General features: G+C 37.0%; 1 protein-coding gene and 1 long non-coding RNA gene across 3 annotated transcripts in view; one reads left to right on the forward strand and one right to left on the reverse strand.

Moving 5' to 3' along the window:
* Positions 1–14,959, reverse strand: part of kcnb1 (potassium voltage-gated channel, Shab-related subfamily, member 1) — a 91,405-nt gene that overhangs the window by 14,680 nt on the left and 61,766 nt on the right. The window lies entirely within an intron of this gene.
* Positions 1–14,959, forward strand: part of LOC148648143 (uncharacterized) — a 32,356-nt gene that overhangs the window by 11,452 nt on the left and 5,945 nt on the right. The window lies entirely within an intron of this gene.

A 14,959-nucleotide genomic window follows, 5' to 3' on the forward strand; every position in this document is an offset into this window, starting at 1 on the left:
ATTACATTGGCCTTCAGAGATGCAGAGACTGAGTATTGGCTTAGACAGCTGCATCTTATAAGCACAATTTGTTTTTTTACCAGTACAGCAGTTGGAAAACAATTGCACTCAGAAATTCTTATAATTTAAAGGTAAACCAGAACTGAAGAGTCTGAAGAAATTGAAGTATTGTTAATGTAATTTAATTATAAAAACCTGACTTCTAGGAATAATGTAGGAGGATTCCTAATTTTAGGAATAAAGTAGGAGGATTCCTAATATAGGACAATAGAAAAAACTGATCTCTATAGTTTAGGAATTGCAGTATAAGGTCTGAAATAAAATATCTGAAGCAGGCACTGCAATATGAAAACAACTAGAATATAGAAAGATTTTTAATATCTAGTTTAAACAAGCTTGCTATAATTCAGTGCAAAGTGCCACATTATTCAGATTTATCCATGTGTAGCTCATATTTCCCCTCACATACAGTGCTTTGAGGGTCCAAACAGAATAAGCCTATAAAGTTTGATTTTTATTTGGTGGTGCAGTGGTTAGCACTACTGCCTTGCAGCGCTGGGGCCCTGGGTTCAATGTGCGTGGAGTTTGTATGTTCTCCCCATGTTCACGTGGGTTTCTTCAGGGCCCACAGTCTGAAGACTGCACTGGCAGGTAAACTGGCTTCTGGGAAAACAGGCCCTGGTGTGAGTGCAAGAGTATTTGTGTCTGTGTCTTCCCTGTAATGGGCTGGCATCCTGGCCAGAGTGTACCCATCCTTACATCCAGTGATTGCTGGGATAGGCTCCGGCTACTGTACGAACCTGAATTAGACAAAGTGGTTAGAAAATTGATTTTTTTTTGGTTTTTAATCTGTGATGTAACTTGGAGTCCGACGTCAACCAAGATGGTATCTGTAAGCAACTGAAACAGTTTCCACAGACATAGTAGGGAATGGGTAGTCATTTATTGAACACATACTGTACCACATTAATCTCTATGGACAATTAAACTATTTAAATACAATTTGTAGTAATGCTTGAAAGACTTCAGTGTGGAAAACTTAATTTCTACTAAGCAAATATCAGAGCTCATCTTAAATCAACACCCTTTGCATTTTTCTTGGATAACCTTAATGAAGAAATAAACAGGCAGCTCGATTGATTTTTGATTTAAGTTCCCTCCTGTTCTGCACAGTCTTTGTGAGTGTTTCATAAGCAATCAATGGCATTTAAGTTTCAGTGTCAAAGTTCCTGGGAGAACTTGCAATTTATTTTTTTCTTTGCACTGCACTGCAACAGAAAGCCACAAATGAAAAAGCAACCGTGTACAGAAAACATTTTCCAAATTGTAATTCTGAGATCACAATAATTTTCAAAACTATAGATCAAATCATTTTTTCTCTCGCTTCTTTGCCTTGCATGCACCAAAGGAATTAAAGTATCCTTTCCGTAATCATTGGTATTTCCTATGATCGTTTTGGATCAACTGAAGCCTGTAGCTGTGATATGGCTGACAGCGTAATATTTTTGAGGAAAAAATAACTATTACATTCTCAAATCGGAAGATATCAATATTTTAGAGATATATTGCCCAATTTATCAATTAACATATTTGTGAAGGTGTATTTACAGGGTGGTGCTTTGATAATCATTAAAATAGTAAACTGTTAACTACATAAATATGTTAAAAGGCTCTGTCTTCCTGTCAAATGCAATAGACTTAAGATTCTTTCGATTCTTTTCCACTCCCAGCACCCCCAAATGTAGGTATCAAATTTCTACAGGAAAATAATCCTCATTACATTGACCAGTTTCATATTTCCACAGGCAGGGATGAACTGCTGTCGCATTCGATATTTCATGTGACAGCCTGAAATACTGAAAACTCTGGGTGAAAAATCTCAGTCGATAATGGTTGCATGTCAGAGTTATTTAGTAATGATTCTTACAATTTCTTCTATGAATGACAGCAAATTCATTGGTTAAATGGTATAACTGTATTTTCTACTATATACAATAATTACATTTCATAATGATTTTTAGGATCTCTGAGCACTTCTCATTAATACCCCACCTGAACCTTACCGAAATGGAGTAAATTTAGTGAGGAGGCTGTATTTGAACAGTTAGAGCGCTAGTACACACAGTAGCCCAATCACAGTATCAATGAGTAAAGACAGGACCCAACCTTGATGGCATTCACTGGGGAATTCTGCTCCTCTGCATGGCTTTCACTGTGTGGTAAGCTGAGGGAGCAATTTAGGTGCTAGCCTGGCTGTAGCCAACAGAAGACACAAGTGCGCCCTGTATCAAGATCATGTCCTGTCATTGAGTGAATTCACCCCTGCACTTCCATTATTAAGAAGACAAACTTCATACTGTACATCGCCAGTGCAACACCTATAAATGCAAGCAATTACAAATCACCCTTACAGAAAGATTCACATATATTCAATTGATGATGAAATAGAACAGCATTTAATTCTTTTAATCTGACTTTTTATTTACGTGTAGTCTTGCCTTTAGTATATACTACAAATAAGGGTATCCTATCTGCTAAAAAAGGCCATCTAAGATTTACGCAAATCTCTCTATTACAGCTCACTAGAAGATACTTTTTTCTCTGTTAACAAATTATAGAACAAACCCCTGCTGATTTCAAATGAAGGAATTAAACACTTGGGATGTCTTTTCGAAACTAACGGCTTTGTTGTCAGACAGGCATGTGACATGTTAATTAGTTGTTGCACATGTTAATAAATGCAGAACAGGGAGGCCATCTGAACTGGCGGACATGATCTTACAAACTAAGCAGCGCTGAATTGTTGTTACTTTGCCTTCCCCTGGCCTTTATATCAGTGCGTGATATTGTAGATGGTCTCAGACCTTTCAGCTCCAGCTAAGGCGCATCAATGCAGTACAAATTGTGCTACACTGTTTGTGAACATTTCGAAAACGAAGTCAGTGTGCCGTTCCTCATCTAATAAAGCAATTCATACTGTAACTAGCAAGGCCCGACAACTGCGGGAGAACAGGAGCTCTCCAAATGAACTGAAACTTTTTCGTCTACTTTCTATTCATTCGGCTCTACTGCAAATCCCTCTGAAGCATCCTGCGTAGGTGCTTTTGAGGTCCCTCATGTTAACCCCCAATAGGAATTGCATTTGCAAAAGCCGTGTGCTTTACAAAAAGATTAATCAGGAGATCTGCCCAATGAAAGGATGAAAATCCCCTGGGCTTGATGATTTTCCCAAGGTCACACTCCTTGTAGAAAAAGGTGACATTCTCAGAGGTTCAAAGACCAGGAATTTTCACAGACACTGGCTGAAAATAAATCTGCACAAAAGAAACATGTATCAGTGCTGGGCACGCATACAGAAGGGAAATACCAAGAAATATCTTGTGAAAGTATAGTTTATATCAATTAACCTTTTTAATCTAAAAAATAAAACATCTGGAAAAATATAAGATGATTATAAAGTCTGGTACCTCCAATGAGAGCCTCTGTACCCATTCATCTCTCTGATTGAATGACTATAAAGGGTGCCAAGCCTTACATTGAAATACATTTTGTACTGTACATACAGTACATATATTTATGTTTATCAAGTACAGTGCAGTGAATTCCTGAATATTCCTGAAACATTTTTTCACACATTTTGATGAGTGCAGAGTGCTTCATATTGTGTAAGCAACTTTTACCTAAAGGACTATTCTTTAAGTAAAAAAAGTTGTGGTTAGGATTTTAGTATGGACAGGCCCTGATATCAGGCCCATTCAGAGTGGCGAATATTATTTACAATAACAGAAGCTAGTGCAGTGGAAATAAAAATGATTTGCTTTGCTCTGCTCTGTTTCTTATCTTCTGGAATACCCAGAACTGTGTTAATGCTCAGAGGCGTTCAGAGAAGCACCACGGCTGCCAAAGCAGGTATGGTGGTTAGTTTGAAAAAGAAGCAGAAAGTTATTGTCAAGGTGGGCAACTCTCACCCTTGGTTGAGGACAGTAAAGGATAAATGTAATAGGATTTGTTTTCTATAAAAAGCTTCCTAAGTCAGGACGTTTAAATGGGCCTTTCTGTGATTGGAGCTATTCTTTAAAGGAGCACAAAATGATTTCCTACAACCTTATATTAATGTATTCACTTTCACTTAAATAGGAGAGGTGCTGGGCTGTACCTGTCTTCGATTTAAATAAAGGTAGAAAACTCCAATACAAACAGACAATTTTCTGACAAAACAGAATGGCTGTACTACTGCAGAGAATGGAACTGTAGTCCTCTAATACTCAAAAATACTTGACACTGTTCTTGGTTTTCTACAAGAATCAACATTGTTTTGTTAAGGTTATATTTTTCTTATTTGCACAGCCTTTCTACAGGTGACCCATGACAAAGTCTAGGGTCAGAAATATTATTCTATTTTAACTGTATTAACACAGCAATCTAATGAATTTCTTCCATCTTGTAAAAAAACAAGACTTAACCCTAACATAATAATTGACCAAAACTAGCAAAAACATCTATTACATTTTTATGCACCAGTAAAAAATATGTTTCCTTTTAATATTTTTGATTAACACCAGGTAGTGTTCAAAATGTTTTTAAACATTCATTTATCAAAGGTTTAATAGAAGAAAAAGGCATTCAACTACACTTTTTAATATGAAAATCAGCATTTCAGTCATAGGGCCAAAAACGAATTATTGAGGCTTTGGTCACTGGTTTAACTTTGCCTGGCTGAGGAAAAAGCTGAGGAAAACCTGCAGGAATCCCCGTTCACGAGGAAGAGTCAGGGAGCTGCAGCAGTGGATGATGGGATGTATAGTAGTTACATACAGGAGAGCGGCTTGACCTTCACCTGAGCTTTCACCTCAAACTCCATCAGTCCCAGATGACCCTATTGTGACCTTTAAAGACTTTTATTTAACCTTTCCTGTGAAAAATACAATTAACCTGGATTGGGAATGGCGGAAACATCCGCATTTTCAATAACATATTATAAGTGAAAAACGTGGGGCCTAAAAATGTTGTTAACCGTGTTTAAAATCCTACCTAACCATGGCTGTGACATGGCAAATCTGAAAGAGCTTCAACAGTTTGAAGTCATCAAGATGCCACAGTGTTACAGAATAAATTATTATTATTGCACATGATCATTGAATCATTTTTGCAATCTTTTTTATCATGCAATTTTTTACAGCCCTCAAAAACATTTAAGATATCTTTTTTCCACCTTAGAAATATTGCCTGCATTAGGCAATTTCAATCAATGTCCGATGCTGAGTGCCTGATTCATGCATTTTTAACATCAATAAGGATTGATTTCTCCTACTCTTTACTCTTCTCAACAAGTTGCAATATCTTCAAAACTCTGCAGCTAGTTTACTAACTCACACCAGACCTTGGCTGCACATCACTCCTACACTAAAGTCTCTACATTGGTTGCCTATAAGGTTACATATTCAATACAAGATCTTGTTACTGACTTTCTAGGCTATAAATAATCTGGCTCCATCATGCAACTATGAACTCTTCCATGTTTATACACCCTCCTGTAGGCTCCAGTAAGTTGATGTTGGTCCTTTGCTAGCTGTATCCAGGACTAACTCTCGGACTGACTGTGCCTTTTCTGTCGCTGCTTCAGTGGTATGGAAAACCCTTCCTCCGACTCTGAAACATACTGTATGTGCTCTTGTTTATTTGTTTTACTTTTTATTGTACTTTTTTGTCTTTTTATTTATCACTCTGCACAGAACCTGTGCAGATCTGCACAGCCCTTGTAGATCAGATGTGCATTCACCCTTCTCCATTCTTTGTTCACGAAATGTCCTCAAACTTCTGAAAATTCAATACAATCACTTATAATGCATACAGTTGGTTTGTTTTCAAACAGTAGAAGCATATCCTTGAGACTGCAGTGTGGCTGATGGAGAGATACCAGTGATACAGGTGCTTTCCCAGCACTAAGGTCTGCAGTAAGGTTTGTCTGTAGCAACTGTGAGTGATGCCAGAGTGATCAGCCTTCAGGACATCACTTTGCAGGCCCAAGCAACAGCTGACATCTTGAAAACATGTTGTAACGAGACTAAAAACCTTGTAGAATCAAGAAAATCAAACACCTCTGGCAAAATGTGTCACTCGGGGCAAATCAGTACTCGTCTGCTTTAAGTCAAATTCTGGAATTCCCATGCTGGAAGTGGAAAATCCTTAACCCATATCCACAACCTACTTTATATGCGTGTGTTCTTGAGAACAAGCAAAAGCACAGGGCGACTCATTCATGAACAACTGTGACGTTCTAAATATGGTTTCTGGGCCTGAGATGGAATGGCTGTTAATAAATGGCAGGGCACAGCTGTACTGACATCCACCTGTATGTAAACCAAGCCTGGAGCTACCTGTGTCCTTGCTCTCTGCCGACTTCTTTGCTCCAATTTCTACAGATTTCATATTTTTGAAGAATCAGTGCCTCTGACTTACAGGAGCACTTTTCTAAGTTCTATCTAACTACTATGAGAAAAGATTCCTGTGGTGGACAGTGGCCATTTAAAACATTATCCAAAAGCCTGAAGCACTGAGACAAAAGAAGTAGTTAAAAAACGCATAAAAGACAAGATGACAGCTATGATTGTCATCTAATTCTGATAAGTGTTGCTAATATTTTTTAATGTTTACAAGGATTAAATACACTGCCCATCACTGTACTTTACATCCACAGTGTTTGGGGCTGTTTAGGATTTATAAATATTCTAATGCATATCACAAAAAAACACATTTCATCCATAGTGCTATGAGATATGGCAGTAAGAGACAGTGTTTGAGTGAAAGGCACCAAAGAAATCCAGCACTTGTTTATTCTCAAGCTTTGTGGCTTCACTGAAAATGGCTCTTTGACGAGTTTATAGTTCTTGAGACGGGTGTGTAGATGTATTTAGAAATTGTTCGAAATTACCCCCTTTAGCACAATAGGTGTAATTAATCATGAACCGCTGGCAGAAAGGAAAGTCTGTGGGCGATATGATTGTGTACCACTGTGGAATTTCAATAGCACCATGCCATATTTATCAACCAGGATAATTCAAATGATTCATGACATTCTAAATGTAACCAACATGTGACTTGTAGTATTGCAATCCACCACAGTTGAACTGAATCTAACAATTCAAGTGCAGGTAAAAATATAAAAGCTACATTCCCTGAACAGCTTAATCTATACGTCAATTCATATATTCAATCCAAAAGTCATAATATTTCACATCAGTTTCAATTCCTTTCCAAAGATATTTGGACACGTTTTCTTTGACATGCTTCAAATCCAATACATGCCACAGCAATATTAAAATAGATCATTTAGGAGCGGGAGTGTCATTTAGTTCTTAGTCCCATTACAGTGATGTAATCCCCTAGAAATCACAATAGCCTTGAATTCCCCTCTCCTGGGATGTTCATCTTTTAATGAGGCAGATTTCAGCACTGTGTAAGAAGGCAGTGTATTGCACGGATGTGCTTGAAAGACAGTGTTCAAATTTCAGCAGTAGATGAGCTATGCTTTCCATGCTTTCACAGTTTGCTTCTTTATAAATTTCTTACATACTGTATGAGCCTTTTATATTTACCTTAAAGTTACCTTGATAGAATTAAAACATCAGTAATAATTTAAACAAAGGTGGCACTGTCAGGTAGTAGAGACAGTTGTTAATTTGCTCATCTGCCCCTGGTAGAATGTATTATACTCTTTTGTCTCCTTTAATAAATGGCCTTTGAGGACCATGGGCAACCTTGGTGACACCAAACCAAATCTCTTAAGTATTGTCAAAGGTATTTTTGTGGCATCTTGTCATATTATAAATCTGTGTAGTTTATGACTTTTTATATGTATAACATCATGTACAACATAAGGATAGGTTGTGAAACCAGTACTATCATATAAGGTATCCAATGCAGAGTTTTGTTTTATAGACTATTCACAGATAAAACCTCTACTTTTTATGTATTTCTTGATGAGAAAAGAAAGTACTTAAAGGATTTGACAGTGCTAGAAAATACAAGTTGAGTTTGGTATTGTTTCAAACGTCGCTCTGAGATACAAGGTGCTTATAAAACTGTTTAACAGTTTCCCTGGAAGACAAGATGTAAGAACTGTAATTCTGAAAGTGGCGTAGAACTTCTACAAGCATGGAAATCCAAAAGACCTGCTCACGGAAAAAAGTTATTTCTCATTTGTGTTTATTCCTTGAAAATCTACATCTGGCAGGTCAGTCTGTTTTATACTGACGATTAGCCTGTTTTGGAATGATTTAACAATGAGCTAAAATTAAATTCCATCCAAATGATGGTGATTTGATGCATTATTATCCTATGACACTCTCAGCCTCACTCCAAGGTCAATAGAATAATAGGGCCAGCTATACAATTGATTAGCTGTCTGGATGAATCCTAGGTTTTAGAAAGGCTGGGCAGTTGGCAGACATTTGCAACAGGCACTCTATCAAAGGAGAATCCAAAAGCTGAACCAGTAGGATGAGCTAGGCTTTTGTTTCTTCAGTGTTATTCTTTTGTTCACTGAGACAAAAAAAAAGTAATTCAAATCAGATCTGAACTTTAACAGCGTATACAGTTCTTTCTAAGTTGCTTTTTGCATTTGTTTATATACAGCATGCACTGGGTATTTATACTTGTATTTTTGAGGAAACAGCATTACACAACAGTACCAACCAAACAACAACACACAGCATCACATTTTTCAAAAGGAGGAATTAAGTTCTTGATAGACTGTGGGATAGCGCCTTCTGAACAAATTTGTCCTTTTTGTACCTATGAAAATGTGATCTCATATACAGTTCTTTACATTTGATGCTATAATTACCCTACTGTATCCATCTTGTTGTATTATAAATCGATGTAGTTTATGACTTAAATTTTTAAATTCTTATAATTGAAAAAAAAGTGTCTACATATTTTACCGCTCAGTTATTGCGCAGTTCATATTTTGTTTACTTGTTCTAAGTTGTGAGTTTACAGTAAATGCATCATAATAAAATACTACAGTATATATTCTATTAAACATTCTAGTTCATTTTTTTACTCTGTGTGATCCCTGAATAGTACTGTACCCTTGATATAAGTATCTTTTATTGATTCCATAAGATTACACAAGAGAGACAAAAATCTGATTCAAGTGCATTCTAATACCATGTAAAAAATCTGTTTTTGGGCAGATTAGAACTGGTTTGCAACACCAGACCAAGTAAACCCGAACATTGAAAAGGTTTTGCAGAGTAAATCAGAATCTCCACTACATGCAGAAAAAATTGGATCTGGAGCTGATTTTCAATACCTGTCTGTATTACACGACAAAACATTTTGAAGGCCCTAAATATTGTTATAGCAGAAAAATAAGGAATAAAAGTCCATTGAAGGAGAAACAGCAGGTAACAAAACTACACAATTAAAAAAGTACTGTATAATCTGGGATATTTGCTACATTGTTAAATTTTTTTCCAGCATTTTCTCCCTGGGTCATCCCTCATGAGGAGGGATTTGACAGTGTTGATCTCTGGCACTGACATTTCCTCAATGAGGCGAGTTAAAGCCAAAGTATTAAGTACCCTATCTCTTTAGATTTGTCGGTTCGTTTCATCATTACAATTTGACTAAACTACCGAAATAACCAATAGCACATATACTCTTGACTGAATTAGGGTGAGAGTTGCTGGTTTTTAATATTTTTTTAGACTTTTGTGATAGCTTTCTTATAGTGCAAAGTGGGTTTCTCCTCTTGTCTGGAAAAAATCTCTCCTTTAGGCCTTTATCTGGTTTAATTGGGGAATTGTACTTAAATTTAGCATAAGCACGAAAATCTCTCAATCACAGCTAAAATTGAATCTTTAAAGAAAAAAAGAAGGCTGCCTGGACAGCAACTTGGTCATGTATGTAAATGGTATCTCAAACATATTAAACGTTCAAAGAAAATGCACAAACATCTACTTCTCTTAATGTAGTGATTACATGAATGTGCCAAACAAGCCCTGGAGCATACATGTACTTTATAAATACAAAAACACTGCTGTTCGAATATCTGAGGCATTTTACTTTTCTTCTGCACTTTTTACTCAATGATTTTCTATCTTTATACTGAAACACAATCCCATCATATTCTTGATCTTTTACTTTTACTTGTGTAGCTATTTTCTTCTAAACTAACACTTAATCTGATATATCTTTATATTACATATTATATACTGATGGAAAAAAGAAACAACATTTTCTGGAATTAAAATACTATAGTTATAACTTATGTACTTTCACAAAAAGTTGTCAATTTGTTTTAAGCCCTCTGACCAGCAATACAGCTTGTGCAGTGAGGCATTGCAACTTGCCAATCACACGAAAGCTTGTTAGGTGCACTTTTACCCAACGAGGTCCAGGTGGAACAACGCCTGATCAGGTAGTCGTTGAAACTGCCGGCAGACACAATGCCTGCATCAGTGACAGGACAGGCCTTACAGCCAGGTGACCTGTCAGAGGCCCACTGCTCACAACTCCTAGACGTCACACCAGACGGGCTTGGGCCAGACAGAGGCTGCGATGGACTCGTCAGTAGTGGCATCAGGTCCTCTTCACGGATGAGTCACTCTTCAGCCTGTTCCACGCAGACGGGAGGGCCAGAGTGTGGAGGAAGAGGTGTTGTGTTTCTTTTTTCCATCAGTATATTATTAAATCTATCCTTGATAATATTTACTTTGACAAAATGTAACCTTTTAGCTGTACTGATGTGTGGAGAGGACTGATTAGGAATCACTTCTACAACACTTCATATTAGTTGCTCATATACAGTTTACATTTATTACACACAATATGCAGTTGTCATAGCAGCAGAAAACAGTAGTGGAGGCTTTGAGTAAGTTGTTGATGCTGATAACACAAATTGTTACTCCTGATTGTGTCCGAGGCTTTTGCATTTGGATATATCTACTGCACGCATTCACAAACATGTAGATATTATTAAGTATTATCTGAAATTTTTTATTTTTTATGAGGTCTATAGGCAAGAGCCGCTTCCAATTTAACATCATTGTGCTCAGAAAACTTGTTTTCCTTGGTCTGAGAAATAATAAACAGATTGTTCAGTGTGATATAACACTAATGGAATAAATATGTTGGAGCTGACTTTAGGTCACAGACAGTAGGTGACCGTGTGGGTTTAGAGAAGATTGAAACTGGGTAACAGAACTGTGTTAAGGATTTAATCTGAATAATAACCTTTGGTTTAAAAATGATTTGAAGAATAGCACTACTTCACCCAGTCTGTTTATACAGAAGCCCCTTTGCTTATAGCTTCCCAATGCTTATATTTGAAGATGCACATAATCAAATATGAACGTTTTAATCTACAGTTTTTTTAAGCTATTTTTTTAAACATCTTAACTATCTGACACATCAGAGTACTTAATAATGTGTGATCTTTTGTCTAGGTGCTGAAAATTAATAGCACCACACTGACGTTTGGACTCCTGCAAATTAAATTTATCCTTGAAAACTCACACGGTTTTAATAATCATCTCTCCAAATTTAAAAAAAAAGTACAGCCAGAGCATTAGACAATTTCAGGGTCAAAACTATAGAACAAATCAAGTAAAGGGCTGATTATTGTACGTAAACATTATTCCATTTAATTGATAAAGTCAAATAAGTGATAACTACAGTCAAATGTTGCCCAAAACATTGAACTTTAAAGGGTAGATACAGTATATTTTATTACAATACCAGTTCTTATATCAGGTCTACAGTTAACCTTATACATGTACAGTATGTCTGAAAACAAGAACTTGTAAATGTATATTTCATGCAACTATTACAAACAATAACTTAAAAAATATGAGACTTTAAGATGCCCAAAATAGCTTTTTTCCTTAAATTCATTAATATATACACTTCAGCCACCTGTCTGTTGTGAGACTCTGCATTGTTGCAACCAATGGCCATCAGAACTGAACATTTCAGCTTTAAGATCTTGCTTTCTGAGTTATTCCTGCATACCTGTCACATACTCAATATTAGATCTTGTTATACTTTCAAGGCTCTAAATAATCTGGCTCCATCGTACATCTCTGCACTCCTCCAGGTTTATTCTTCCTCCCATGGACTTGGAGGCTGGTCCTTTGCTCAATGTTCCTAAAACTGAATCTCACACCTGCTGGGACCATGTCTGTCCTGTCACTGCTCCTTTGTCATGGAAATCCTTTCCTCTGACTCTATGAGAGACAAAGTCTGCAAACTCAAAACTCACCTTTTTAACAGGGTCTATGTCTGATTGCCCTACATTTCATCTGTGTGTGCCTGTATGTTCTTTTTAATATGTTTTCTACTTTTAATTGTACTTTTTTGTCTCTTTGTTTATCGCTATATACAGTGCCCTGGGGTTAGGAAAGGAGCATTCAATAAATTTGAGATTTACAATGGTTTCCCTGCCGTGTTAGGCACTATAGCAATATTTAGCATGCAAAAGGACCCACACTGCTTCATGAGCATTACGTCTCTCCTCCAAGATGGGTAGTATTTATAAACTGATGATTTGAATGTTTCCAAAATGTTGTTAAATGGAAAAATAAAATTGTTTCCCAATTGTTTCGGCAGCTGAACGAAGCCAAAGAGTGCTGATGGATTCTGAGGAGCAGAACAAATCAATGGTAGTACTGTCTCCGACCTGGCATTAATCAGATGAGCCAGACTGGGAAAGCTGTGCGAGCCTGGGTTCACTCTTGCCAGTACAGGATAGCAGGCGGATTGCCCAGTGAAACACAATACTGCTGATGGCAGTTTTGCAGAGGAAGTTAGAGAGGTTATTGACGATATAAGGTCTAATCAGTATTTAAAGTATCCGTGTTTTCAAATTGCTCACTGTAAGTAAGGAGGACAAATCTGCTGTTAATCTACTGTACCATATATTTTGAGCAATACAGTAAAATTACAAGTTACAAGTACATGTTGGCAATAAATTGCTAGCAGTTCCTAATGGCAGATGTTGTTATGATTGTGTTGTGAGAAATCACCATTAGACTGCCACAGTAGTGAGATTTATCTCTGCATTTTTGTTATACAGTGATTGACTGGACAAACTGATTGCTAATAAGCCCATAACTGTACTTAGATTGTTGTAAAGGCTACTACGATACTGGTGTTACTACTAACCTAAATTCCAATCACAGTAATAAGAAATATTGAATTTGACTTGTCTGCATGAAGAAAATTGTCGTCAAAAGAGACATTTGCACATTTATGTTGACAAGATATCATTGTATACTGTAGGTAAGAACATTTAGAGTTTGGTTTAACTTTGTCATTTCATTTTGTCATGTTCCACAGTAACTAATGAAAGAGCATAACAAAATGCAAAGTGTAATGAACCTTACAGCACACAAAACGAGGGGCTGGTTAGCTCAGCAGGTGAAAGTGTGGCCTGGTAACTTGTCTGCAGCTGTAACTGAAAGGTTGTGGGTTTGAGTCTGTGGTGGGACAGTGCTGTAGCACTCCTGAGCAATGTATTTCACCTGAAATTCCCAGCTGAATACATACAGTAGGTACAAATATAAGTCATTTTAGGCAAACTAAAAGTCAGTTTTTGTGAATTTGTACAAAAAGTGTCATTTTTTCAATTCAATTCCAGCTATTTACCTTCCCTAAGCCAAACATACCATGACCATGGGCCCTGACACCTACAATATACTAACCAAGCTCTATATTTGGCTTCTACATCATAGACAGTGCTTCCAAGTATCCAAGTAGCCCCAGAGGGTGACATGATGCATCTCATTTCCCCTGACATTTATCATCCTGTCTTAACTTCTTGGACACAGGCCAGGGACCTAATCCCACAGACAGCTGACACCATGGCCTTACCTGGCTCTGTGCTTCAATGACAGTTGTGCAGCTGCAGACAGCTTAGCTCTTCCATTCAATGCAATTGCTCCTATTCTTATTTTAATTACTTAATTGATTGTTAATTGGTTAATTGAGGCCCCTTGAGGCCTTATTTTTATTTTTTAAATATGCAGTCCTTTACTTAGTTAAAAAAGATTACACATCCTCTAAGATTTTCCCGAATCAGGACAAATAAATGCTTTATTACTCAATGCAGAACAACACCAGCTTTGAAATACATCATTTTGTATTGTCTGGATCAACAACCTGGGCAAGCAGGAGTGGATTGGGGAAAACACTGCAGACAGCTATACATGCAAAATGCAGAACAAAATGTAGGAGACTGCAGCAATGCAGTTTCATTTAATCACTCAGTGGAATGAAGAATCAAAACAAGGACAGGAACAAGAATTAAACACAATAACATAAAGATAACTGGAAATAAATGGAGGTCATTTGCCCTGTATTATGTACTTGGGTGCTAATAGTTACTAAGTTACAGAAAAAAAGTCAAACTTGTTTACAGCATCAGCAACATGACAGGATATTTTGCTGAATACAGCCTGTTGATGTTTATAATGTGCACTTCTGTCTCCAGCATATTGTAATGTGTTGCTGCTACAGTATTTATAAACTCCCTTCCTCCAAACTGCTTTCATATTACAAGCAAATTGAACAAATCTATGAACAGCATCTGCTGAGATCATAGATGAAAAGCTTTAGATGTACAGTATGTAATACTGCATCACTGATCAAATTTTCAGGTTTTGCCCTTGTCCCATACTGAGGCACAGGTTTGTAAACTTGGTTTTAGTCCTGGTACTATCCTAGTACTGACCAGGCCCAGCCCTGGTAAGTTTCTGAAACCTAACAAGATCAGGCTACAAGGCTAAAAACAGACATCTTTCATAGAATTAGATAAAGGTTCATTCCATGCTGAAAGGCAAACAAACACAACGTTTCAGCTGTGAAACCTTCTTCCTCCTTTGTAGCCTACACATGCTGATGCAGCCAGCATGTTGGCATAGTTTTCAATACACACTGAACATTTTTCATAGAA

This window comes from Lepisosteus platostomus, chromosome 15 (assembly GCF_059453375.1).
Source record: "Lepisosteus platostomus isolate fLepPlt1 chromosome 15, fLepPlt1.hap1, whole genome shotgun sequence".
Lineage (NCBI taxonomy): Eukaryota > Metazoa > Chordata > Actinopteri > Semionotiformes > Lepisosteidae > Lepisosteus > Lepisosteus platostomus.